Raw genomic sequence first — 25,185 nt, forward strand, 5'->3', positions numbered from 1 at the left:
TGCAGTTTCTAAAATCAGAAAGAATTGAATTCAATGCTTTTTGTTCATTTTGCTTGTTTGTCGGATTTTGGGATGGACTCTTTGGCTTTGCTTTTCTTCTCCTCATTGGATTTTTCATGTTAAAAGTTGCAGAAGCCAGATGACAAGCTCATTTTGGTTCAACTTCAGCAACTGTGCATTGCATTGCCATGTAATGTAATGTAATGCGATGCTATCTATCTAGCTCTCCCTCTATACTTCCTTTTGGATAAACAGACATATTAGGCAAGCATTTTGGAGCTTTCACCTAAATAACTACAGGTGGTGAGATAAGCTGCACAATATAATTGACCTTTCAGTATATTGTTGCACACACACCATCTATTTAGCAAATGCCCTTGTTATCAACAGCAGCCTTTTAAACTCACCTGAGCTAACAGGTATGTGAGCTGGTTACTCTGCTGCGCTTAAAATTTCTTTTTTGGTTTGCTACAATGCCTTTTCTGAAACGTTGTCTCCCTCTGCTGGAACACTGACTTCTTTCATTTAATGCCTGCAGACTATAAAAGAGAAACCAACCCAAAATGTTTGGTTGATTAGTCTGTGGCATTCTTTTAAACTGTTGCTTATGGCGGTCTCTGTGAGCTTCTCAGTGACATTCAGCCATCCAGGTATCCCGCCTGCAGTAGACGGAATGTGGCAATGGAACGCTGGCTGCGCGTGTCATAATAGGCTCTGAGCCTTTATATACCTGCGCACAGCAGCAGCCACCTTCAGTCTGCTGCTGGACAGCCAGCAGCAGCAGCAGCAGGAGAGGTAATTAATCAGCAACCCTCCTGCTAAGGGTAGACAGCTGCTCGTTCCACCCCCCCCCCCCGCCTTAATTGGTTCTCCTCCCTTCCAACGGTGTTGAGGCGGGTGGGAACAGCCGGGGGTTGAGGGTACTGTGCTAAAAGAGGTGGAGTTATGCAGATCTAAAACGCGTGGATTGCAGCAGCAGCAAGCCGAAAAGTGCAGGCATGTGAGGGATCTAGAGGTTGACAGCATGTCTTCTTAACGGGAGTCCAGGTGGCCATCTCCACAAATGGACTTTTCAGAATCCTTGGGTGGCACCGTAGTCGGAAACCAATTCTGGTTATCGCTTCTCGGCCTTTTGGCTAAGATCAAGTGTAGTATCTGTTCTTATCAGTTTAATATCTGATACGTCCCCTATCTGGGGACCATATATTAAATGGATTTTTAGAACAGGGAGATGGAAAAAGAGCTTGCTCTGTCCACTCCACGCATTGACCTGGTATTGCAGTATCTCCAGGACCGGTGCACCCCTTCTTTAATGCAGTTTCTAAAATCAGAAAGAATTGAATTCAATGCTTTTTGTTCATTTTGCTTGTTTGTCGGATTTTGGGATGGACTCTTTGGCTTTGCTTTTCTTCTCCTCATTGGATTTTTCATGTTAAAAGTTGCAGAAGCCAGATGACAAGCTCATTTTGGTTCAACTTCAGCAACTGTGCATTGCATTGCCATGTAATGTAATGTAATGCAATGCTATCTATCTAGCTCTCCCTCTATACTTCCTTTTGGATAAACAGACATATTAGGCAAGCATTTTGGAGCTTTCACCTAAATAACTACAGGTGGTGAGATAAGCTGCACAATATAATTGACCTTTCAGTATATTGTTGCACACACACCATCTATTTAGCAAATGCCCTTGTTATCAACAGCAGCCTTTTAAACTCACCTGAGCTAACAGGTATGTGAGCTGGTTACTCTGCTGCGCTTAAAATTTCTTTTTTGGTTTGCTACAATGCCTTTTCTGAAACGTTGTCTCCCTCTGCTGGAACACTGACTTCTTTCATTTAATGCCTGCAGACTATAAAAGAGAAACCAACCCAAAAAGTTTGGTTGATTAGTCTGTGGCATTCTTTTAAACTGTTGCTTATGGCGGTCTCTGTGAGCTTCTCAGTGACATTCAGCCATCCAGGTATCCTGCCTGCAGTAGACGGAATGTGGCAATGGAACGCTGGCTGCGCGTGTCATAATAGGCTCTGAGCCTTTATATACCTGCGCACAGCAGCAGCCACCTTCAGTCTGCTGCTGGACAGCCAGCAGCAGCAGCAGCAGGAGAGGTAATTAATCAGCAACCCTCCTGCTAAGGGTAGACAGCTGCTCGTTCCACCCCCCCCTCCCTGCCTTAATTGGTTCTCCTCCCTTCCAACGGTGTTGAGGCGGGTGGGAACAGCCGGGGGTTGAGGGTACTGTGCTAAAAGAGGTGGAGTTATGCAGATCTAAAACGCGTGGATTGCAGCAGCAGCAAGCCGAAAAGTGCAGGCATGTGAGGGATCTAGAGGTTGACAGCATGTCTTCTTAACGGGAGTCCAGGTGGCCATCTCCACAAATGGACTTTTCAGAATCCTTGGGTGGCACCGTAGTCGGAAACCAATTCTGGTTATCGCTTCTCGGCCTTTTGGCTAAGATCAAGTGTAGTATCTGTTCTTATCAGTTTAATATCTGATACGTCCCCTATCTGGGGACCATATATTAAATGGATTTTTAGAACAGGGAGATGGAAAAAGAGCTTGCTCTGTCCACTCCACGCATTGACCTGGTATTGCAGTATCTCCAGGACCGGTGCACCCCTTCTTTAATGCAGTTTCTAAAATCAGAAAGAATTGAATTCAATGCTTTTTGTTCATTTTGCTTGTTTGTCGGATTTTGGGATGGACTCTTTGGCTTTGCTTTTCTTCTCCTCATTGGATTTTTCATGTTAAAAGTTGCAGAAGCCAGATGACAAGCTCATTTTGGTTCAACTTCAGCAACTGTGCATTGCATTGCCATGTAATGTAATGTAATGCAATGCTATCTATCTAGCTCTCCCTCTATACTTCCTTTTGGATAAACAGACATATTAGGCAAGCATTTTGGAGCTTTCACCTAAATAACTACAGGTGGTGAGATAAGCTGCACAATATAATTGACCTTTCAGTATATTGTTGCACACACACCATCTATTTAGCAAATGCCCTTGTTATCAACAGCAGCCTTTTAAACTCACCTGAGCTAACAGGTATGTGAGCTGGTTACTCTGCTGCGCTTAAAATTTCTTTTTTGGTTTGCTACAATGCCTTTTCTGAAACGTTGTCTCCCTCTGCTGGAACACTGACTTCTTTCATTTAATGCCTGCAGACTATAAAAGAGAAACCAACCCAAAAAGTTTGGTTGATTAGTCTGTGGCATTCTTTTAAACTGTTGCTTATGGCGGTCTCTGTGAGCTTCTCAGTGACATTCAGCCATCCAGGTATCCCGCCTGCAGTAGACGGAATGTGGCAATGGAACGCTGGCTGCGCGTGTCATAATAGGCTCTGAGCCTTTATATACCTGCGCACAGCAGCAGCCACCTTCAGTCTGCTGCTGGACAGCCAGCAGCAGCAGCAGCAGGAGAGGTAATTAATCAGCAACCCTCCTGCTAAGGGTAGACAGCTGCTCGTTCCACCCCCCCCCCCGCCTTAACTGGTTCTCCTCCCTTCCAACGGTGTTGAGGCGGGTGGGAACAGCCGGGGGTTGAGGGTACTGTGCTAAAAGAGGTGGAGTTATGCAGATCTAAAACGCGTGGATTGCAGCAGCAGCAAGCCGAAAAGTGCAGGCATGTGAGGGATCTAGAGGTTGACAGCATGTCTTCTTAACGGGAGTCCAGGTGGCCATCTCCACAAATGGACTTTTCAGAATCCTTGGGTGGCACCGTAGTCGGAAACCAATTCTGGTTATCGCTTCTCGGCCTTTTGGCTAAGATCAAGTGTAGTATCTGTTCTTATCAGTTTAATATCTGATACGTCCCCTATCTGGGGACCATATATTAAATGGATTTTTAGAACAGGGAGATGGAAAAAGAGCTTGCTCTGTCCACTCCACGCATTGACCTGGTATTGCAGTATCTCCAGGACCGGTGCACCCCTTCTTTAATGCAGTTTCTAAAATCAGAAAGAATTGAATTCAATGCTTTTTGTTCATTTTGCTTGTTTGTCGGATTTTGGGATGGACTCTTTGGCTTTGCTTTTCTTCTCCTCATTGGATTTTTCATGTTAAAAGTTGCAGAAGCCAGATGACAAGCTCATTTTGGTTCAACTTCAGCAACTGTGCATTGCATTGCCATGTAATGTAATGTAATGCAATGCTATCTATCTAGCTCTCCCTCTATACTTCCTTTTGGATAAACAGACATATTAGGCAAGCATTTTGGAGCTTTCACCTAAATAACTACAGGTGGTGAGATAAGCTGCACAATATAATTGACCTTTCAGTATATTGTTGCACACACACCATCTATTTAGCAAATGCCCTTGTTATCAACAGCAGCCTTTTAAACTCACCTGAGCTAACAGGTATGTGAGCTGGTTACTCTGCTGCGCTTAAAATTTCTTTTTTGGTTTGCTACAATGCCTTTTCTGAAACGTTGTCTCCCTCTGCTGGAACACTGACTTCTTTCATTTAATGCCTGCAGACTATAAAAGAGAAACCAACCCAAAAAGTTTGGTTGATTAGTCTGTGGCATTCTTTTAAACTGTTGCTTATGGCGGTCTCTGTGAGCTTCTCAGTGACATTCAGCCATCCAGGTATCCCGCCTGCAGTAGACGGAATGTGGCAATGGAACGCTGGCTGCGCGTGTCATAATAGGCTCTGAGCCTTTATATACCTGCGCACAGCAGCAGCCACCTTCAGTCTGCTGCTGGACAGCCAGCAGCAGCAGCAGCAGGAGAGGTAATTAATCAGCAACTCTCCTGCTAAGGGTAGACAGCTGCTCGTTCCACCCCCCCCCCACCTTAATTGGTTCTCCTCCCTTCCAACGGTGTTGAGGCGGGTGGGAACAGCCGGGGGTTGAGGGTACTGTGCTAAAAGAGGTGGAGTTATGCAGATCTAAAACGCGTGGATTGCAGCAGCAGCAAGCCGAAAAGTGCAGGCATGTGAGGGATCTAGAGGTTGACAGCATGTCTTCTTAACGGGAGTCCAGGTGGCCATCTCCACAAATTGACTTTTCAGAATCCTTGGGTGGCACCGTAGTCGGAAACCAATTCTGGTTATCGCTTCTCGGCCTTTTGGCTAAGATCAAGTGTAGTATCTGTTCTTATCAGTTTAATATCTGATACGTCCCCTATCTGGGGACCATATATTAAATGGATTTTTAGAACAGGGAGATGGAAAAAGAGCTTGCTCTGTCCACTCCACGCATTGACCTGGTATTGCAGTATCTCCAGGACCGGTGCACCCCTTCTTTAATGCAGTTTCTAAAATCAGAAAGAATTGAATTCAATGCTTTTTGTTCATTTTGCTTGTTTGTCGGATTTTGGGATGGACTCTTTGGCTTTGCTTTTCTTCTCCTCATTGGATTTTTCATGTTAAAAGTTGCAGAAGCCAGATGACAAGCTCATTTTGGTTCAACTTCAGCAACTGTGCATTGCATTGCCATGTAATGTAATGTAATGCAATGCTATCTATCTAGCTCTCCCTCTATACTTCCTTTTGGATAAACAGACATATTAGGCAAGCATTTTGGAGCTTTCACCTAAATAACTACAGGTGGTGAGATAAGCTGCACAATATAATTGACCTTTCAGTATATTGTTGCACACACACCATCTATTTAGCAAATGCCCTTGTTATCAACAGCAGCCTTTTAAACTCACCTGAGCTAACAGGTATGTGAGCTGGTTACTCTGCTGCGCTTAAAATTTCTTTTTTGGTTTGCTACAATGCCTTTTCTGAAATGTTGTCTCCCTCTGCTGGAACACTGACTTCTTTCATTTAATGCCTGCAGACTATAAAAGAGAAACCAACCCAAAAAGTTTGGTTGATTAGTCTGTGGCATTCTTTTAAACTGTTGCTTATGGCGGTCTCTGTGAGCTTCTCAGTGACATTCAGCCATCCAGGTATCCCGCCTGCAGTAGACGGAATGTGGCAATGGAACGCTGGCTGCGCGTGTCATAATAGGCTCTGAGCCTTTATATACCTGCGCACAGCAGCAGCCACCTTCAGTCTGCTGCTGGACAGCCAGCAGCAGCAGCAGCAGGAGAGGTAATTAATCAGCAACCCTCCTGCTAAGGGTAGACAGCTGCTCGTTCCACCCCCCCCCCCCCGCCTTAATTGGTTCTCCTCCCTTCCAACGGTGTTGAGGCGGGTGGGAACAGCCGGGGGTTGAGGGTACTGTGCTAAAAGAGGTGGAGTTATGCAGATCTAAAACGCGTGGATTGCAGCAGCAGCAAGCCGAAAAGTGCAGGCATGTGAGGGATCTAGAGGTTGACAGCATGTCTTTTTAACGGGAGTCCAGGTGGCCATCTCCACAAATGGACTTTTCAGAATCCTTGGGTGGCACCGTAGTCGGAAACCAATTCTGGTTATCGCTTCTCGGCCTTTTGGCTAAGATCAAGTGTAGTATCTGTTCTTATCAGTTTAATATCTGATACGTCCCCTATCTGGGGACCATATATTAAATGGATTTTTAGAGCAGGGAGATGGAAAAAGAGCTTGCTCTGTCCACTCCACGCATTGACCTGGTATTGCAGTATCTCCAGGACCGGTGCACCCCTTCTTTAATGCAGTTTCTAAAATCAGAAAGAATTGAATTCAATGCTTTTTGTTCATTTTGCTTGTTTGTCGGATTTTGGGATGGACTCTTTGGCTTTGCTTTTCTTCTCCTCATTGGATTTTTCAAGTTAAAAGTAGCAGAAGCCAGATGACAAGCTCATTTTGGTTCAACTTCAGCAACTGTGCATTGCATTGCCATGTAATGTAATGTAATGCAATGCTATCTATCTAGCTCTCCCTCTATACTTCCTTTTGGATAAACAGACATATTAGGCAAGCATTTTGGAGCTTTCACCTAAATAACTACAGGTGGTGAGATAAGCTGCACAATATAATTGACCTTTCAGTATATTGTTGCACACACACCATCTATTTAGCAAATGCCCTTGTTATCAACAGCAGCCTTTTAAACTCACCTGAGCTAACAGGTATGTGAGCTGGTTACTCTGCTGCGCTTAAAATTTCTTTTTTGGTTTGCTACAATGCCTTTTCTGAAACGTTGTCTCCCTCTGCTGGAACACTGACTTCTTTCATTTAATGCCTGCAGACTATAAAAGAGAAACCAACCCAAAAAGTTTGGTTGATTAGTCTGTGGCATTCTTTTAAACTGTTGCTTATGGCGGTCTCTGTGAGCTTCTCAGTGACATTCAGCCATCCAGGTATCCCGCCTGCAGTAGACGGAATGTGGCAATGGAACGCTGGCTGCGCGTGTCATAATAGGCTCTGAGCCTTTATATACCTGCGCACAGCAGCAGCCACCTTCAGTCTGCTGCTGGACAGCCAGCAGCAGCAGCAGCAGGAGAGGTAATTAATCAGCAACCCTCCTGCTAAGGGTAGACAGCTGCTCGTTCCACCCCCCCCCCACCCCGCCTTAATTGGTTCTCCTCCCTTCCAACGGTGTTGAGGCGGGTGGGAACAGCCGGGGGTTGAGGGTACTGTGCTAAAAGAGGTGGAGTTATGCAGATCTAAAACGCGTGGATTGCAGCAGCAGCAAGCCGAAAAGTGCAGGCATGTGAGGGATCTAGAGGTTGACAGCATGTCTTCTTAACGGGAGTCCAGGTGGCCATCTCCACAAATGGACTTTTCAGAATCCTTGGGTGGCACCGTAGTCGGAAACCAATTCTGGTTATCGCTTCTCGGCCTTTTGGCTAAGATCAAGTGTAGTATCTGTTCTTATCAGTTTAATATCTGATACGTCCCCTATCTGGGGACCATATATTAAATGGATTTTTAGAACAGGGAGATGGAAAAAGAGCTTGCTCTGTCCACTCCACGCATTGACCTGGTATTGCAGTATCTCCAGGACCGGTGCACCCCTTCTTTAATGCAGTTTCTAAAATCAGAAAGAATTGAATTCAATGCTTTTTGTTCATTTTGCTTGTTTGTCGGATTTTGGGATGGACTCTTTGGCTTTGCTTTTCTTCTCCTCATTGGATTTTTCATGTTAAAAGTTGCAGAAGCCAGATGACAAGCTCATTTTGGTTCAACTTCAGCAACTGTGCATTGCATTGCCATGTAATGTAATGTAATGCAATGCTATCTATCTAGCTCTCCCTCTATACTTCCTTTTGGATAAACAGACATATTAGGCAAGCATTTTGGAGCTTTCACCTAAATAACTACAGGTGGTGAGATAAGCTGCACAATATAATTGACCTTTCAGTATATTGTTGCACACACACCATCTATTTAGCAAATGCCCTTGTTATCAACAGCAGCCTTTTAAACTCACCTGAGCTAACAGGTATGTGAGCTGGTTACTCTGCTGCGCTTAAAATCTCTTTTTTGGTTTGCTACAATGCCTTTTCTGAAACGTTGTCTCCCTCTGCTGGAACACTGACTTCTTTCATTTAATGCCTGCAGACTATAAAAGAGAAACCAACCCAAAAAGTTTGGTTGATTAGTCTGTGGCATTCTTTTAAACTGTTGCTTATGGCGGTCTCTGTGAGCTTCTCAGTGACATTCAGCCATCCAGGTATCCCGCCTGCAGTAGACGGAATGTGGCAATGGAACGCTGGCTGCGCGTGTCATAATAGGCTCTGAGCCTTTATATACCTGCGCACAGCAGCAGCCACCTTCAGTCTGCTGCTGGACAGCCAGCAGCAGCAGCAGCAGGAGAGGTAATTAATCAGCAACCCTCCTGCTAAGGGTAGACAGCTGCTCGTTCCACCCCCCCCCCCCGCCTTAATTGGTTCTCCTCCCTTCCAACGGTGTTGAGGCGGGTGGGAACAGCCGGGGGTTGAGGGTACTGTGCTAAAAGAGGTGGAGTTATGCAGATCTAAAACGCGTGGATTGCAGCAGCAGCAAGCCGAAAAGTGCAGGCATGTGAGGGATCTAGAGGTTGACAGCATGTCTTCTTAACGGGAGTCCAGGTGGCCATCTCCACAAATGGACTTTTCAGAATCCTTGGGTGGCACCGTAGTCGGAAACCAATTCTGGTTATCGCTTCTCGGCCTTTTGGCTAAGATCAAGTGTAGTATCTGTTCTTATCAGTTTAATATCTGATACGTCCCCTATCTGGGGACCATATATTAAATGGATTTTTAGAACAGGGAGATGGAAAAAGAGCTTGCTCTGTCCACTCCACGCATTGACCTGGTATTGCAGTATCTCCAGGACCGGTGCACCCCTTCTTTAATGCAGTTTCTAAAATCAGAAAGAATTGAATTCAATGCTTTTTGTTCATTTTGCTTGTTTGTCAGATTTTGGGATGGACTCTTTGGCTTTGCTTTTCTTCTCCTCATTGGATTTTTCATGTTAAAAGTTGCAGAAGACAGATGACAAGCTCATTTTGGTTCAACTTCAGCAACTGTGCATTGCATTGCCATGTAATGTAATGTAATGCAATGCTATCTATCTAGCTCTCCCTCTATACTTCCTTTTGGATAAACAGACATATTAGGCAAGCATTTTGGAGCTTTCACCTAAATAACTACAGGTGGTGAGATAAGCTGCACAATATAATTGACCTTTCAGTATATTGTTGCACACACACCATCTATTTAGCAAATGCCCTTGTTATCAACAGCAGCCTTTTAAACTCACCTGAGCTAACAGGTATGTGAGCTGGTTACTCTGCTGCGCTTAAAATTTCTTTTTTGGTTTGCTACAATGCCTTTTCTGAAACGTTGTCTCCCTCTGCTGGAACACTGACTTCTTTCATTTAATGCCTGCAGACTATAAAAGAGAAACCAACCCAAAAAGTTTGGTTGATTAGTCTGTGGCATTCTTTTAAACTGTTGCTTATGGCGGTCTCTGTGAGCTTCTCAGTGACATTCAGCCATCCAGGTATCCCGCCTGCAGTAGACGGAATGTGGCAATGGAACGCTGGCTGCGCGTGTCATAATAGGCTCTGAGCCTTTATATACCTGCGCACAGCAGCAGCCACCTTCAGTCTGCTGCTGGACAGCCAGCAGCAGCAGCAGCAGGAGAGGTAATTAATCAGCAACCCTCCTGCTAAGGGTAGACAGCTGCTCGTTCCACGCCCCCCCCGCCTTAATTGGTTCTCCTCCCTTCCAACGGTGTTGAGGCGGGTGGGAACAGCCGGGGGTTGAGGGTACTGTGCTAAAAGAGGTGGAGTTATGCAGATCTAAAACGCATGGATTGCAGCAGCAGCAAGCCGAAAAGTGCAGGCATGTGAGGGATCTAGAGGTTGACAGCATGTCTTCTTAACGGGAGTCCAGGTGGCCATCTCCACAAATGGACTTTTCAGAATCTTTGGGTGGCACCGTAGTCGGAAACCAATTCTGGTTATCGCTTCTCGGCCTTTTGGCTAAGATCAAGTGTAGTATCTGTTCTTATCAGTTTAATATCTGATACGTCCCCTATCTTGGGACCATATATTAAATGGATTTTTAGAACAGGGAGATGGAAAAAGAGCTTGCTCTGTCCACTCCACGCATTGACCTGGTATTGCAGTATCTCCAGGACCGGTGCACCCCTTCTTTAATGCAGTTTCTAAAATCAGAAAGAATTGAATTCAATGCTTTTTGTTCATTTTGCTTGTTTGTCGGATTTTGGGATGGACTCTTTGGCTTTGCTTTTCTTCTCCTCATTGGATTTTTCATGTTAAAAGTTGCAGAAGCCAGATGACAAGCTCATTTTGGTTCAACTTCAGCAACTGTGCATTGCATTGCCATGTAATGTAATGTAATGCAATGCTATCTATCTAGCTCTCCCTCTATACTTCCTTTTGGATAAACAGACATATTAGGCAAGCATTTTGGAGCTTTCACCTAAATAACTACAGGTGGTGAGATAAGCTGCACAATATAATTGACCTTTCAGTATATTGTTGCACACACACCATCTATTTAGCAAATGCCCTTGTTATCAACAGCAGCCTTTTAAACTCACCTGAGCTAACAGGTATGTGAGCTGGTTACTCTGCTGCGCTTAAAATTTCTTTTTTGGTTTGCTACAATGCCTTTTCTGAAACGTTGTCTCCCTCTGCTGGAACACTGACTTCTTTCATTTAATGCCTGCAGACTATAAAAGAGAAACCAACCCAAAAAGTTTGGTTGATTAGTCTGTGGCATTCTTTTAAACTGTTGCTTATGGCGGTCTCTGTGAGCTTCTCAGTGACATTCAGCCATCCAGGTATCCCGCCTGCAGTAGACGGAATGTGGCAATGGAACGCTGGCTGCGCGTGTCATAATAGGCTCTGAGCCTTTATATACCTGCGCACAGCAGCAGCCACCTTCAGTCTGCTGCTAGACAGCCAGCAGCAGCAGCAGCAGGAGAGGTAATTAATCAGCAACCCTCCTGCTAAGGGTAGACAGCTGCTCGTTCCACCCCCCCCCCGCCTTAATTGGTTCTCCTCCCTTCCAACGGTGTTGAGGCGGGTGGGAACAGCCGGGGGTTGAGGGTACTGTGCTAAAAGAGGTGGAGTTATGCAGATCTAAAACGCGTGGATTGCAGCAGCAGCAAGCCGAAAAGTGCAGGCATGTGAGGGATCTAGAGGTTGACAGCATGTCTTCTTAACGGGAGTCCAGGTGGCCATCTCCACAAATGGACTTTTCAGAATCCTTGGGTGGCACCGTAGTCGGAAACCAATTCTGGTTATCGCTTCTCGGCCTTTTGGCTAAGATCAAGTGTAGTATCTGTTCTTATCAGTTTAATATCTGATACGTCCCCTATCTGGGGACCATATATTAAATGGATTTTTAGAACAGGGAGATGGAAAAAGAGCTTGCTCTGTCCACTCCACGCATTGACCTGGTATTGCAGTATCTCCAGGACCGGTGCACCCCTTCTTTAATGCAGTTTCTAAAATCAGAAAGAATTGAATTCAATGCTTTTTGTTCATTTTGCTTGTTTGTCGGATTTTGGGATGGACTCTTTGGCTTTGCTTTTCTTCTCCTCATTGGATTTTTCATGTTAAAAGTTGCAGAAGCCAGATGACAAGCTCATTTTGGTTCAACTTCAGCAACTGTGCATTGCATTGCCATGTAATGTAATGTAATGCAATGCTATCTATCTAGCTCTCCCTCTATACTTCCTTTTGGATAAACAGACATATTAGGCAAGCATTTTGGAGCTTTCACCTAAATAACTACAGGTGGTGAGATAAGCTGCACAATATAATTGACCTTTCAGTATATTGTTGCACACACACCATCTATTTAGCAAATGCCCTTGTTATCAACAGCAGCCTTTTAAACTCACCTGAGCTAACAGGTATGTGAGCTGGTTACTCTGCTGCGCTTAAAATTTCTTTTTTGGTTTGCTACAATGCCTTTTCTGAAACGTTGTCTCCCTCTGCTGGAACACTGACTTCTTTCATTTAATGCCTGCAGACTATAAAAGAGAAACCAACCCAAAAAGTTTGGTTGATTAGTCTGTGGCATTCTTTTAAACTGTTGCTTATGGCGGTCTCTGTGAGCTTCTCAGTGACATTCAGCCATCCAGGTATCCCGCCTGCAGTAGACGGAATGTGGCAATGGAACGCTGGCTGCACGTGTCATAATAGGCTCTGAGCCTTTATATACCTGCGCACAGCAGCAGCCACCTTCAGTCTGCTGCTGGACAGCCAGCAGCAGCAGCAGCAGGAGAGGTAATTAATCAGCAACCCTTCTGCTAAGGGTAGACAGCTGCTCGTTCCACCCCCCCCCCCCCGCCTTAATTGGTTCTCCTCCCTTCCAACGGTGTTGAGGCGGGTGGGAACAGCCGGGGGTTGAGGGTACTGTGCTAAAAGAGGTGGAGTTATGCAGATCTAAAACGCGTGGATTGCAGCAGCAGCAAGCCGAAAAGTGCAGGCATGTGAGGGATCTAGAGGTTGACAGCATGTCTTCTTAACGGGAGTCCAGGTGGCCATCTCCACAAATGGACTTTTCAGAATCCTTGGGTGGCACCGTAGTCGGAAACCAATTCTGGTTATCGCTTCTCGGCCTTTTGGCTAAGATCAAGTGTAGTATCTGTTCTTATCAGTTTAATATCTGATACGTCCCCTATCTGGGGACCATATATTAAATGGATTTTTAGAACAGGGAGATGGAAAAAGAGCTTGCTCTGTCCACTCCACGCATTGACCTGGTATTGCAGTATCTCCAGGACCGGTGCACCCCTTCTTTAATGCAGTTTCTAAAATCAGAAAGAATTGAATTCAATGCTTTTTGTTCATTTTGCTTGTTTGTCGGATTTTGTGATGGACTCTTTGGCTTTGCTTTTCTTCTCCTCATTGGATTTTTCATGTTAAAAGTTGCAGAAGCCAGATGACAAGCTCATTTTGGTTCAACTTCAGCAACTGTGCATTGCATTGCCATGTAATGTAATGTAATGCAATGCTATCTATCTAGCTCTCCCTCTATACTTCCTTTTGGATAAACAGACATATTAGGCAAGCATTTTGGAGCTTTCACCTAAATAACTACAGGTGGTGAGATAAGCTGCACAATATAATTGACCTTTCAGTATATTGTTGCACACACACCATCTATTTAGCAAATGCCCTTGTTATCAACAGCAGCCTTTTAAACTCACCTGAGCTAACAGGTATGTGAGCTGGTTACTCTGCTGCGCTTAAAATTTCTTTTTTGGTTTGCTACAATGCCTTTTCTGAAACGTTGTCTCCCTCTGCTGGAACACTGACTTCTTTCATTTAATGCCTGCAGACTATAAAAGAGAAACCAACCCAAAAAGTTTGGTTGATTAGTCTGTGGCATTCTTTTAAACTGTTGCTTATGGCGGTCTCTGTGAGCTTCTCAGTGACATTCAGCCATCCAGGTATCCCGCCTGCAGTAGACGGAATGTGGCAATGGAACGCTGGCTGCGCGTGTCATAATAGGCTCTGAGCCTTTATATACCTGCGCACAGCAGCAGCCACCTTCAGTCTGCTGCTGGACAGCCAGCAGCAGCAGCAGCAGGAGAGGTAATTAATCAGCAACCCTCCTGCTAAGGGTAGACAGCTGCTCGTTCCACCCCCCCCCCCGCCTTAATTGGTTCTCCTCCCTTCCAACGGTGTTGAGGCGGGTGGGAACAGCCGGGGGTTGAGGGTACTGTGCTAAAAGAGGTGGAGCTATGCAGATCTAAAACGCGTGGATTGCAGCAGCAGCAAGCCGAAAAGTGCAGGCATGTGAGGGATCTAGAGGTTGACAGCATGTCTTCTTAACGGGAGTCCAGGTGGCCATCTCCACAAATGGACTTTTCAGAATCCTTGGGTGGCACCGTAGTCGGAAACCAATTCTGGTTATCGCTTCTCGGCCTTTTGGCTAAGATCAAGTGTAGTATCTGTTCTTATCAGTTTAATATCTGATACGTCCCCTATCTGGGGACCATATATTAAATGGATTTTTAGAACAGGGAGATGGAAAAAGAGCTTGCTCTGTCCACTCCACGCATTGACCTGGTATTGCAGTATCTCCAGGACCGGTGCACCCCTTCTTTAATGCAGTTTCTAAAATCAGAAAGAATTGAATTCAATGCTTTTTGTTCATTTTGCTTGTTTGTCGGATTTTGGGATGGACTCTTTGGCTTTGCTTTTCTTCTCCTCATTGGATTTTTCATGTTAAAAGTTGCAGAAGCCAGATGACAAGCTCATTTTGGTTCAACTTCAGCAACTGTGCATTGCATTGCCATGTAATGTAATGTAATGCAATGCTATCTATCTAGCTCTCCCTCTATACTTCCTTTTGGATAAACAGACATATTAGGCAAGCATTTTGGAGCTTTCACCTAAATAACTACAGGTGGTGAGATAAGCTGCACAATATAATTGACCTTTCAGTATATTGTTGCACACACACCATCTATTTAGCAAATGCCCTTGTTATCAATAGCAGCCTTTTAAACTCACCTGAGCTAACAGGTATGTGAGCTGGTTACTCTGCTGCGCTTAAAATTTCTTTTTTGGTTTGCTACAATGCCTTTTCTGAAACGTTGTCTCCCTCTGCTGGAACACTGACTTCTTTCATTTAATGCCTGCAGACTATAAAAGAGAAACCAACCCAAAAAGTTTGGTTGATTAGTCTGTGGCATTCTTTTAAACTGTTGCTTATGGCGGTCTCTGTGAGCTTCTCAGTGACATTCAGCCATCCAGGTATCCCGCCTGCAGTAGACGGAATGTGGCAATGGAACGCTGGCTGCGCGTGTCATAATAGGCTCTGAGCCTTTATATACCTGCGCACAGCAGCAGCCACCTTCAGTCTGCTGCTAGACAGCCAGCAGCAGCAGCAGCAGGAGAGGTAATTAATCAGCAACCCTCCTGCTAAGGGTAGACAGCTGCTCGTTCCACCCCCCCCCCGCCTTAATTGGTTCTCCTCCCTTCCAACGGTGTTGAGGCGGGTGGGAACAGCCGGGGGTTGAGGGTACTGTGCTAAAAGAGGTGGAGTTATGCAGATCTAAAACGCGTGGATTGCAGCAGCAGCAAGCCGAAAAGTGCAGGCATGTGAGGGATCTAGAGGTTGACAGCATGTCTTCTTAACGGGAGTCCAGGTGGCCATCTCCACAAATGGACTTTTCAGAATCCTTGGGTGGCACCGTAGTCGGAAACCAATTCTGGTTATCGCTTCTCGGCCTTTTGGCTAAGATCAAGTGTAGTATCTGTTCTTATCAGTTTAATATCTGATACGTCCCCTATCTGGGGACCATATATTAAATGGATTTTTAGAACAGGGAGATGGAAAAAGAGCTTGCTCTGTCCACTCCACGCATTGACCTGGTATTGCAGTATCTCCAGGACTGGTGCACCCCTTCTTTAATGCAGTTTCTAAAATCAGAAAGAATTGAATTCAATGCTTTTTGTTCATTTTGCTTGTTTGTCGGATTTTGGGATGGACTCTTTGGCTTTGCTTTTCTTCTCCTCATTGGATTTTTCATGTTAAAAGTTGCAGAAGCCAGATGACAAGCTCATTTTGGTTCAACTTCAGCAACTGTGCATTGCATTGCCATGTAATGTAATGTAATGCAATGCTATCTATCTAGCTCTCCCTCTATACTTCCTTTTGGATAAACAGACATATTAGGCAAGCATTTTGGAGCTTTCACCTAAATAACTACAGGTGGTGAGATAAGCTGCACAATATAATTGACCTTTCAGTATATTGTTGCACACACACCATCTATTTAGCAAATGCCCTTGTTATCAACAGCAGCCTTTTAAACTCACCTGAGCTAACAGGTATGTGAGCTGGTTACTCTGCTGCGCTTAAAATTTCTTTTTTGGTTTGCTACAATGCCTTTTCTGAAACGTTGTCTCCCTCTGCTGGAACACTGACTTCTTTCATTTAATGCCTGCAGACTATAAAAGAGAAACCAACCCAAAAAGTTTGGTTGATTAGTCTGTGGCATTCTTTTAAACTGTTGCTTATGGCGGTCTCTGTGAGCTTCTCAGTGACATTCAGCCATCCAGGTATCCCGCCTGCAGTAGACGGAATGTGGCAATGGAACGCTGGCTGCGCGTGTCATAATAGGCTCTGAGCCTTTATATACCTGCGCACAGCAGCAGCCACCTTCAGTCTGCTGCTGGACAGCCAGCAGCAGCAGCAGCAGGAGAGGTAATTAATCAGCAACCCTCCTGCTAAGGGTAGACAGCTGCTCGTTCCACCCCCCCCCCCCGCCTTAATTGGTTCTCCTCCCTTCCAACGGTGTTGAGGCGGGTGGGAACAGCCGGGGGTTGAGGGTACTGTGCTAAAAGAGGTGGAGTTATGCAGATCTAAAACGCGTGGATTGCAGCAGCAGCAAGCCGAAAAGTGCAGGCATGTGAGGGATCTAGAGGTTGACAGCATGTCTTCTTAACGGGAGTCCAGGTGGCCATCTCCACAAATGGACTTTTCAGAATCCTTGGGTGGCACCGTAGTCGGAAACCAATTCTGGTTATCGCTTCTCGGCCTTTTGGCTAAGATCAAGTGTAGTATCTGTTCTTATCAGTTTAATATCTGATACGTCCCCTATCTGGGGACCATATATTAAATGGATTTTTAGAACAGGGAGATGGAAAAAGAGCTTGCTCTGTCCACTCCACGCATTGACCTGGTATTGCAGTATCTCCAGGACCGGTGCACCCCTTCTTTAATGCAGTTTCTAAAATCAGAAAGAATTGAATTCAATGCTTTTTGTTCATTTTGCTTGTTTGTCGGATTTTGGGATGGACTCTTTGGCTTTGCTTTTCTTCTCCTCATTGGATTTTTCATGTTAAAAGTTGCAGAAGCCAGATGACAAGCTCATTTTGGTTCAACTTCAGCAACTGTGCATTGCATTGCCATGTAATGTAATGTAATGCAATGCTATCTATCTAGCTCTCCCTCTATACTTCCTTTTGGATAAACAGACATATTAGGCAAGCATTTTGGAGCTTTCACCTAAATAACTACAGGTGGTGAGATAAGCTGCACAATATAATTGACCTTTCAGTATATTGTTGCACACACACCATCTATTTAGCAAATGCCCTTGTTATCAACAGCAGCCTTTTAAACTCACCTGAGCTAACAGGTATGTGAGCTGGTTACTCTGCTGCGCTTAAAATTTCTTTTTTGGTTTGCTACAATGCCTTTTCTGAAACGTTGTCTCCCTCTGCTGGAACACAGACTTCTTTCATTTAATGCCTGCAGACTATAAAAGAGAAACCAACCCAAAAAGTTTGGTTGATTAGTCTGTGGCATTCTTTTAAACTGTTGCTTATGGCGGTCTCTGTGAGCTTCTCAGTGACATTCAGCCATCCAGGTATCCCGCCTGCAGTAGACGGAATGTGGCAATGGAACGCTGGCTGCGCGTGTCATAATAGGCTCTGAGCCTTTATATACCTGCGCACAGCAGCAGCCACCTTCAGTCTGCTGCTGGACAGCCAGCAGCAGCAGCAGCAGGAGAGGTAATTAATCAGCAACCCTCCTGCTAAGGGTAGACAGCTGCTCGTTCCACCCCCCCCCCCCCCCCGCCTTAATTGGTTCTCCTCCCTTCCAACGGTGTTGAGGCGGGTGGGAACAGCCGGGGGTTGAGGGTACTGTGCTAAAAGAGGTGGAGTTATGCAGATCTAAAACGCGTGGATTGCAGCAGCAGCAAGCCGAAAAGTGCAGGCATGTGAGGGATCTAGAGGTTGACAGCATGTCTTCTTAACGGGAGTCCAGGTGGCCATCTCCACAAATGGACTTTTCAGAATCCTTGGGTGGCACCGTAGTCGGAAACCAATTCTGGTTATCGCTTCTCGGCCTTTTGGCTAAGATCAAGTGTAGTATCTGTTCTTATCAGTTTAATATCTGATACGTCCCCTATCTGGGGACCATATATTAAATGGATTTTTAGAACAGGGAGATGGAAAAAGAGCTTGCTCTGTCCACTCCACGCATTGACCTGGTATTGCAGTATCTCCAGGACCGGTGCACCCCTTCTTTAATGCAGTTTCTAAAATCAGAAAGAATTGAATTCAATGCTTTTTGTTCATTTTGCTTGTTTGTCGGATTTTGGGATGGACTCTTTGGCTTTGCTTTTCTTCTCCTCATTGGATTTTTCATGTTAAAAGTTGCAATAGCCAGATGACAAGCTCATTTTGGTTCAACTTTAGCAACTGTGCATTGCATTGCCATGTAATGTAATGTAATGCAATGCTATCTATCTAGCTCTCCCTCTATACTTCCTTTTGGATAAACAGACATATTAGGCAAGCATTTTGGAGCTTTCACCTAAATAACTACAGGTGGTGAGATAAGCTGCACAATATAATTGACCTTTCAGTATATTGTTGCACACACACCATCTATTTAGCAAATGCCCTTGTTATCAACAGCAGCCTTTTAAACTCACCTGAGCTAACAGGTATGTGAGCTGGTTACTCTGCTGCGCTTAAAATTTCTTTTTTGGTTTGCTACAATGCCTTTTCTGAAACGTTGTCTCCCTCTGCTGGAACACTGACTTCTTTCATTTAATGCCTGCAGACTATAAAAGAGAAACCAACCCAAAAAGTTTGGTTGATTAGTCTGTGGCATTCTTTTAAACTGTTGCTTATGGCGGTCTCTGTGAGCTTCTCAGTGACATTCAGCCATCCAGGTATCCCGCCTGCAGTAGACGGAATGTGGCAATGGAACGCTGGCTGCACGTGTCATAATAGGCTCTGAGCCTTTATATACCTGCGCACAGCAGCAGCCACCTTCAGTCTGCTGCTGGACAGCCAGCAGCAGCAGCAGCAGGAGAGGTAATTAATCAGCAACCCTCCTGCTAAGGGTAGACAGCTGCTCGTTCCACCCCCCCCCCCCCGCCTTAATTGGTTCTCCTCCCTTCCAACGGTGTTGAGGCGGGTGGGAACAGCCGGGGGTTGAGGGTACTGTGCTAAAAGAGGTGGAGTTATGCAGATCTAAAACGCGTGGATTGCAGCAGCAGCAAGCCGAAAAGTGCAGGCATGTGAGGGATCTAGAGGTTGACAGCATGTCTTCTTAACGGGAGTCCAGGTGGCCATCTCCACAAATGGACTTTTCAGAATCCTTGGGTGGCACCGTAGTCGGAAACCAATTCTGGTTATCGCTTCTCGGCCTTTTGGCTAAGATCAAGTGTAGTATCTGTTCTTATCAGTTTAATATCTGATACGTCCCCTATCTGGGGACCATATATTAAATGGATTTTTAGAACAGGGAGATGGAAAAAGAGCTTGCTCTGTCCACTCCACGCATTGACCTGGTATTGCAGTATCTCCAGGACCGGTGCACCCCTTCTTTAATGCAGTTTCTAAAATCAGAAAGAATTGAATTCAATGCTTTTTGTTCATTTTGCTTGTTTGTCGGATTTTGGGATGGACTCTTTGGCTTTGCTTTTCTTCTCCTCATTGGATTTTTCATGTTAAAAGTTGCAGAAGCCAGATGACAAGCTCATTTTGGTTCAACTTCAGCAACTGTGCATTGCATTGCCATGTAATGTAATGTAATGCAATGCTATCTATCTAGCTCTCCCTCTATACTTCCTTTTGGATAAACAGACATATTAGGCAAGCATTTTGGAGCTTTCACCTAAATAACTACAGGTGGTGAGATAAGCTGCACAATATAATTGACCTTTCAGTATATTGTTGCACACACACCATCTATTTAGCAAATGCCCTTGTTATCAACAGCAGCCTTTTAAACTCACCTGAGCTAACAGGTATGTGAGCTGGTTACTCTGCTGCGCTTAAAATTTCTTTTTTGGTTTGCTACAATGCCTTTTCTGAAACGTTGTCTCCCTCTGCTGGAACACTGACTTCTTTCATTTAATGCCTGCAGACTATAAAAGAGAAACCAACCCAAAAAGTTTGGTTGATTAGTCTGTGGCATTCTTTTAAACTGTTGCTTATGGCGGTCTCTGTGAGCTTCTCAGTGACATTCAGCCATCCAGGTATCCCGCCTGCAGTAGACGGAATGTGGCAATGGAACGCTGGCTGCGCGTGTCATAATAGGCTCTGAGCCTTTATATACCTGCGCACAGCAGCAGCCACCTTCAGTCTGCTGCTGGACAGCCAGCAGCAGCAGCAGCAGGAGAGGTAATTAATCAGCAACCCTCCTGCTAAGGGTAGACAGCTGCTCGTTCCACCCCCCCCCCCGCCTTAATTGGTTCTCCTCCCTTCCAACGGTGTTGAGGCGGGTGGGAACAGCCGGGGGTTGAGGGTACTGTGCTAAAAGAGGTGGAGCTATGCAGATCTAAAACGCGTGGATTGCAGCAGCAGCAAGCCGAAAAGTGCAGGCATGTGAGGGATCTAGAGGTTGACAGCATGTCTTCTTAACGGGAGTCCAGGTGGCCATCTCCACAAATGGACTTTTCAGAATCCTTGGGTGGCACCGTAGTCGGAAACCAATTCTGGTTATCGCTTCTCGGCCTTTTGGCTAAGATCAAGTGTAGTATCTGTTCTTATCAGTTTAATATCTGATACGTCCCCTATCTGGGGACCATATATTAAATGGATTTTTAGAACAGGGAGATGGAAAAAGAGCTTGCTCTGTCCACTCCACGCATTGACCTGGTATTGCAGTATCTCCAGGACCGGTGCACCCCTTCTTTAATGCAGTTTCTAAAATCAGAAAGAATTGAATTCAATGCTTTTTGTTCATTTTGCTTGTTTGTCGGATTTTGGGATGGACTCTTTGGCTTTGCTTTTCTTCTCCTCATTGGATTTTTCATGTTAAAAGTTGCAGAAGCCAGATGACAAGCTCATTTTGATTCAACTTCAGCAACTGTGCATTGCATTGCCATGTAATGTAATGTAATGCAATGCTATCTATCTAGCTCTCCCTCTATACTTCCTTTTGGATAAACAGACATATTAGGCAAGCATTTTGGAGCTTTCACCTAAATAACTACAGGTGGTGAGTTAAGCTGCACAATATGATTGACCTTTCAGTATATTGTTGCACACACACCATCTATTTAGCAAATGCCCTTGTTATCAACAGCAGCCTTTTAAACTCACCTGAGCTAACAGGTATGTGAGCTGGTTACTCTGCTGCGCTTAAAATTTCTTTTTTGGTTTGCTACAATGCCTTTTCTGAAACGTTGTCTCCCTCTGCTGGAACACTGACTTCTTTCATTTAATGCCTGCAGACTATAAAAGAGAAACCAACCCAAAAAGTTTGGTTGATTAGTCTGTGGCATTCTTTTAAACTGTTGCTTATGGCGGTCTCTGTGAGCTTCTCAGTGACATTCAGCCATCCAGGTATCCCGCCTGCAGTAGACGGAATGTGGCAATGGAACGCTGGCTGCGCGTGTCATAATAGGCTCTGAGCCTTTATATACCTGCGCACAGCAGCAGCCACCTTCAGTCTGCTGCTAGACAGCCAGCAGCAGCAGCAGCAGGAGAGGTAATTAATCAGCAACCCTCCTGCTAAGGGTAGACAGCTGCTCGTTCCACCCCCCCCCCCGCCTTAATTGGTTCTCCTCCCTTCCAACGGTGTTGAGGCGGGTGGGAACAGCCGGGGGTTGAGGGTACTGTGCTAAAAGAGGTGGAGTTATGCAGATCTAAAACGCGTGGATTGCAGCAGCAGCAAGCCGAAAAGTGCAGGCATGTGAGGGATCTAGAGGTTGACAGCATGTCTTCTTAACGGGAGTCCAGGTGGCCATCTCCACAAATGGACTTTTCAGAATCCTTGGGTGGCACCGTAGTCGGAAACCAATTCTGGTTATCGCTTCTCGGCCTTTTGGCTAAGATCAAGTGTAGTATCTGTTCTTATCAGTTTAATATCTGATACGTCCCCTATCTGGGGACCATATATTAAATGGATTTTTAGAACAGGGAGATGGAAAAAGAGCTTGCTCTGTCCACTCCACGCATTGACCTGGTATTGCAGTATCTCCAGGACTGGTGCACCCCTTCTTTAATGCAGTTTCTAAAATCAGAAAGAATTGAATTCAATGCTTTTTGTTCATTTTGCTTGTTTGTCGGATTTTGGGATGGACTCTTTGGCTTTGCTTTTCTTCTCCTCATTGGATTTTTCATGTTAAAAGTTGCAGAAGCCAGATGACAAGCTCATTTTGGTTCAACTTCAGCAACTGTGCATTGCATTGCCATGTAATGTAATGTAATGCAATGCTATCTATCTAGCTCTCCCTCTATACTTCCTTTTGGATAAACAGACATATTAGGCAAGCATTTTGGAGCTTTCACCTAAATAACTACAGGTGGTGAGATAAGCTGCACAATATAATTGACCTTTCAGTATATTGTTGCACACACACCATCTATTTAGCAAATGCCCTTGTTATCAACAGCAGCCTTTTAAACTCACCTGAGCTAACAGGTATGTGAGCTGGTTACTCTGCTGCGCTTAAAATTTCTTTTTTGGTTTGCTACAATGCCTTTTCTGAAACGTTGTCTCCCTCTGCTGGAACACTGACTTCTTTCATTTAATGCCTGCAGACTATAAAAGAGAAACCAACCCAAAAAGTTTGGTTGATTAGTCTGTGGCATTCTTTTAAACTGTTGCTTATGGCGGTCTCTGTGAGCTTCTCAGTGACATTCAGCCATCCAGGTATCCCGCCTGCAGTAGACGGAATGTGGCAATGGAACGCTGGCTGCGCGTGTCATAATAGGCTCTGAGCCTTTATATACCTGCGCACAGCAGCAGCCACCTTCAGTCTGCTGCTGGACAGCCAGCAGCAGCAGCAGCAGGAGAGGTAATTAATCAGCAACCCTCCTGCTAAGGGTAGACAGCTGCTCGTTCCACCCCCCCCCCCCCGCCTTAATTGGTTCTCCTCCCTTCCAACGGTGTTGAGGCGGGTGGGAACAGCCGGGGGTTGAGGGTACTGTGCTAAAAGAGGTGGAGTTATGCAGATCTAAAACGCGTGGATTGCAGCAGCAGCAAGCCGAAAAGTGCAGGCATGTGAGGGATCTAGAGGTTGACAGCATGTCTTCTTAACGGGAGTCCAGGTGGCCATCTCCACAAATGGACTTTTCAGAATCCTTGGGTGGCACCGTAGTCGGAAACCAATTCTGGTTATCGCTTCTCGGCCTTTTGGCTAAGATCAAGTGTAGTATCTGTTCTTATCAGTTTAATATCTGATACGTCCCCTATCTGGGGACCATATATTAAATGGATTTTTAGAACAGGGAGATGGAAAAAGAGCTTGCTCTGTCCACTCCACGCATTGACCTGGTATTGCAGTATCTCCAGGACCGGTGCACCCCTTCTTTAATGCAGTTTCTAAAATCAGAAAGAATTGAATTCAATGCTTTTTGTTCATTTTGCTTGTTTGTCGGATTTTGGGATGGACTCTTTGGCTTTGCTTTTCTTCTCCTCATTGGATTTTTCATGTTAAAAGTTGCAGAAGCCAGATGACAAGCTCATTTTGGTTCAACTTCAGCAACTGTGCATTGCATTGCCATGTAATGTAATGTAATGCAATGCTATCTATCTAGCTCTCCCTCTATACTTCCTTTTGGATAAACAGACATATTAGGCAAGCATTTTGGAGCTTTCACCTAAATAACTACAGGTGGTGAGATAAGCTGCACAATATAATTGACCTTTCAGTATATTGTTGCACACACACCATCTATTTAGCAAATGCCCTTGTTATCAACAGCAGCCTTTTAAACTCACCTGAGCTAACAGGTATGTGAGCTGGTTACTCTGCTGCGCTTAAAATTTCTTTTTTGGTTTGCTACAATGCCTTTTCTGAAACGTTGTCTCCCTCTGCTGGAACACTGACTTCTTTCATTTAATGCCTGCAGACTATAAAAGAGAAACCAACCCAAAAAGTTTGGTTGATTAGTCTGTGGCATTCTTTTAAACTGTTGCTTATGGCGGTCTCTGTGAGCTTCTCAGTGACATTCAGCCATCCAGGTATCCCGCCTGCAGTAGACGGAATGTGGCAATGGAACGCTGGCTGCGCGTGTCATAATAGGCTCTGAGCCTTTATATACCTGCGCACAGCAGCAGCCACCTTCAGTCTGCTGCTGGACAGCCAGCAGCAGCAGCAGCAGGAGAGGTAATTAATCAGCAACCCTCCTGCTAAGGGTAGACAGCTGCTCGTTCCACCCCCCCCCCCGCCTTAATTGGTTCTCCTCCCTTCCAATGGTGTTGAGGCGGGTGGGAACAGCCGGGGGTTGAGGGTACTGTGCTAAAAGAGGTGGAGTTATGCAGATCTAAAACGCGTGGATTGCAGCAGCAGCAAGCCGAAAAGTGCAGGCATGTGAGGGATCTAGAGGTTGACAGCATGTCTTCTTAACGGGAGTCCAGGTGGCCATCTCCACAAATGGACTTTTCAGAATCCTTGGGTGGCACCGTAGTCGGAAACCAATTCTGGTTATCGCTTCTCGGCCTTTTGGCTAAGATCAAGTGTAGTATCTGTTCTTATCAGTTTAATATCTGATACGTCCCCTATCTGGGGACCATATATTAAATGGATTTTTAGAACAGGGAGATGGAAAAAGAGCTTGCTCTGTCCACTCCACGCATTGACCTGGTATTGCAGTATCTCCAGGACCGGTGCACCCCTTCTTTAATGCAGTTTCTAAAATCAGAAAGAATTGAATTCAATGCTTTTTGTTCATTTTGCTTGTTTGTCGGATTTTGGGATGGACTCTTTGGCTTTGCTTTTCTTCTCCTCATTGGATTTTTCATGTTAAAAGTTGCAGAAGCCAGATGACAAGCTCATTTTGGTTCAACTTCAGCAACTGTGCATTGCATTGCCATGTAATGTAATGTAATGCAATGCTATCTATCTAGCTCTCCCTCTATACTT

General features: G+C 45.1%; 19 non-coding genes across 19 annotated transcripts; all 19 read left to right on the forward strand.

Moving 5' to 3' along the window:
- The first annotated feature begins 1,116 nt into the window (after window positions 1-1,116).
- Window positions 1,117-1,307, forward strand: LOC141215369 (U2 spliceosomal RNA). The gene has a single exon (XR_012284437.1). It is a non-coding gene; the product is annotated as a U2 spliceosomal RNA (small nuclear RNA).
- A 1,123-nt stretch (window positions 1,308-2,430) lies between these two features.
- LOC141215370 (U2 spliceosomal RNA) lies at window positions 2,431-2,621 on the forward strand. The gene has a single exon (XR_012284438.1). It is a non-coding gene; the product is annotated as a U2 spliceosomal RNA (small nuclear RNA).
- A 1,121-nt stretch (window positions 2,622-3,742) lies between these two features.
- Window positions 3,743-3,933, forward strand: LOC141215371 (U2 spliceosomal RNA). The gene has a single exon (XR_012284439.1). It is a non-coding gene; the product is annotated as a U2 spliceosomal RNA (small nuclear RNA).
- Window positions 3,934-5,053: 1,120 nt separating this feature from the next.
- On the forward strand, window positions 5,054-5,244 carry LOC141215372 (U2 spliceosomal RNA). The gene has a single exon (XR_012284440.1). It is a non-coding gene; the product is annotated as a U2 spliceosomal RNA (small nuclear RNA).
- Window positions 5,245-6,367: 1,123 nt separating this feature from the next.
- Window positions 6,368-6,558, forward strand: LOC141216282 (U2 spliceosomal RNA). Its single transcript, XR_012285322.1, has one exon. It is a non-coding gene; the product is annotated as a U2 spliceosomal RNA (small nuclear RNA).
- A 1,125-nt stretch (window positions 6,559-7,683) lies between these two features.
- Window positions 7,684-7,874, forward strand: LOC141215373 (U2 spliceosomal RNA). Its single transcript, XR_012284441.1, has one exon. It is a non-coding gene; the product is annotated as a U2 spliceosomal RNA (small nuclear RNA).
- A 1,122-nt stretch (window positions 7,875-8,996) lies between these two features.
- On the forward strand, window positions 8,997-9,187 carry LOC141215374 (U2 spliceosomal RNA). Its single transcript, XR_012284442.1, has one exon. It is a non-coding gene; the product is annotated as a U2 spliceosomal RNA (small nuclear RNA).
- A 1,120-nt stretch (window positions 9,188-10,307) lies between these two features.
- Window positions 10,308-10,498, forward strand: LOC141216612 (U2 spliceosomal RNA). The gene has a single exon (XR_012285638.1). It is a non-coding gene; the product is annotated as a U2 spliceosomal RNA (small nuclear RNA).
- Window positions 10,499-11,618: 1,120 nt separating this feature from the next.
- LOC141215375 (U2 spliceosomal RNA) lies at window positions 11,619-11,809 on the forward strand. The gene has a single exon (XR_012284443.1). It is a non-coding gene; the product is annotated as a U2 spliceosomal RNA (small nuclear RNA).
- A 1,123-nt stretch (window positions 11,810-12,932) lies between these two features.
- On the forward strand, window positions 12,933-13,123 carry LOC141215376 (U2 spliceosomal RNA). The gene has a single exon (XR_012284444.1). It is a non-coding gene; the product is annotated as a U2 spliceosomal RNA (small nuclear RNA).
- Window positions 13,124-14,244: 1,121 nt separating this feature from the next.
- LOC141215377 (U2 spliceosomal RNA) lies at window positions 14,245-14,435 on the forward strand. The gene has a single exon (XR_012284445.1). It is a non-coding gene; the product is annotated as a U2 spliceosomal RNA (small nuclear RNA).
- A 1,120-nt stretch (window positions 14,436-15,555) lies between these two features.
- LOC141216389 (U2 spliceosomal RNA) lies at window positions 15,556-15,746 on the forward strand. The gene has a single exon (XR_012285424.1). It is a non-coding gene; the product is annotated as a U2 spliceosomal RNA (small nuclear RNA).
- A 1,122-nt stretch (window positions 15,747-16,868) lies between these two features.
- On the forward strand, window positions 16,869-17,059 carry LOC141215380 (U2 spliceosomal RNA). The gene has a single exon (XR_012284447.1). It is a non-coding gene; the product is annotated as a U2 spliceosomal RNA (small nuclear RNA).
- A 1,126-nt stretch (window positions 17,060-18,185) lies between these two features.
- LOC141215381 (U2 spliceosomal RNA) lies at window positions 18,186-18,376 on the forward strand. The gene has a single exon (XR_012284448.1). It is a non-coding gene; the product is annotated as a U2 spliceosomal RNA (small nuclear RNA).
- A 1,123-nt stretch (window positions 18,377-19,499) lies between these two features.
- LOC141215382 (U2 spliceosomal RNA) lies at window positions 19,500-19,690 on the forward strand. The gene has a single exon (XR_012284449.1). It is a non-coding gene; the product is annotated as a U2 spliceosomal RNA (small nuclear RNA).
- Window positions 19,691-20,811: 1,121 nt separating this feature from the next.
- On the forward strand, window positions 20,812-21,002 carry LOC141215383 (U2 spliceosomal RNA). Its single transcript, XR_012284450.1, has one exon. It is a non-coding gene; the product is annotated as a U2 spliceosomal RNA (small nuclear RNA).
- Window positions 21,003-22,123: 1,121 nt separating this feature from the next.
- Window positions 22,124-22,314, forward strand: LOC141216390 (U2 spliceosomal RNA). The gene has a single exon (XR_012285425.1). It is a non-coding gene; the product is annotated as a U2 spliceosomal RNA (small nuclear RNA).
- Window positions 22,315-23,437: 1,123 nt separating this feature from the next.
- On the forward strand, window positions 23,438-23,628 carry LOC141215384 (U2 spliceosomal RNA). The gene has a single exon (XR_012284451.1). It is a non-coding gene; the product is annotated as a U2 spliceosomal RNA (small nuclear RNA).
- A 1,121-nt stretch (window positions 23,629-24,749) lies between these two features.
- Window positions 24,750-24,940, forward strand: LOC141215385 (U2 spliceosomal RNA). The gene has a single exon (XR_012284452.1). It is a non-coding gene; the product is annotated as a U2 spliceosomal RNA (small nuclear RNA).
- Window positions 24,941-25,185: the final 245 nt, after the last annotated feature.

This window comes from Phyllobates terribilis, unplaced genomic scaffold (assembly GCF_046119375.1).
Source record: "Phyllobates terribilis strain yellow unplaced genomic scaffold, ASM4611937v1 Scaffold_236__1_contigs__length_3049075, whole genome shotgun sequence".
NCBI classification, from domain to species: Eukaryota; Metazoa; Chordata; class Amphibia; order Anura; family Dendrobatidae; genus Phyllobates; species Phyllobates terribilis.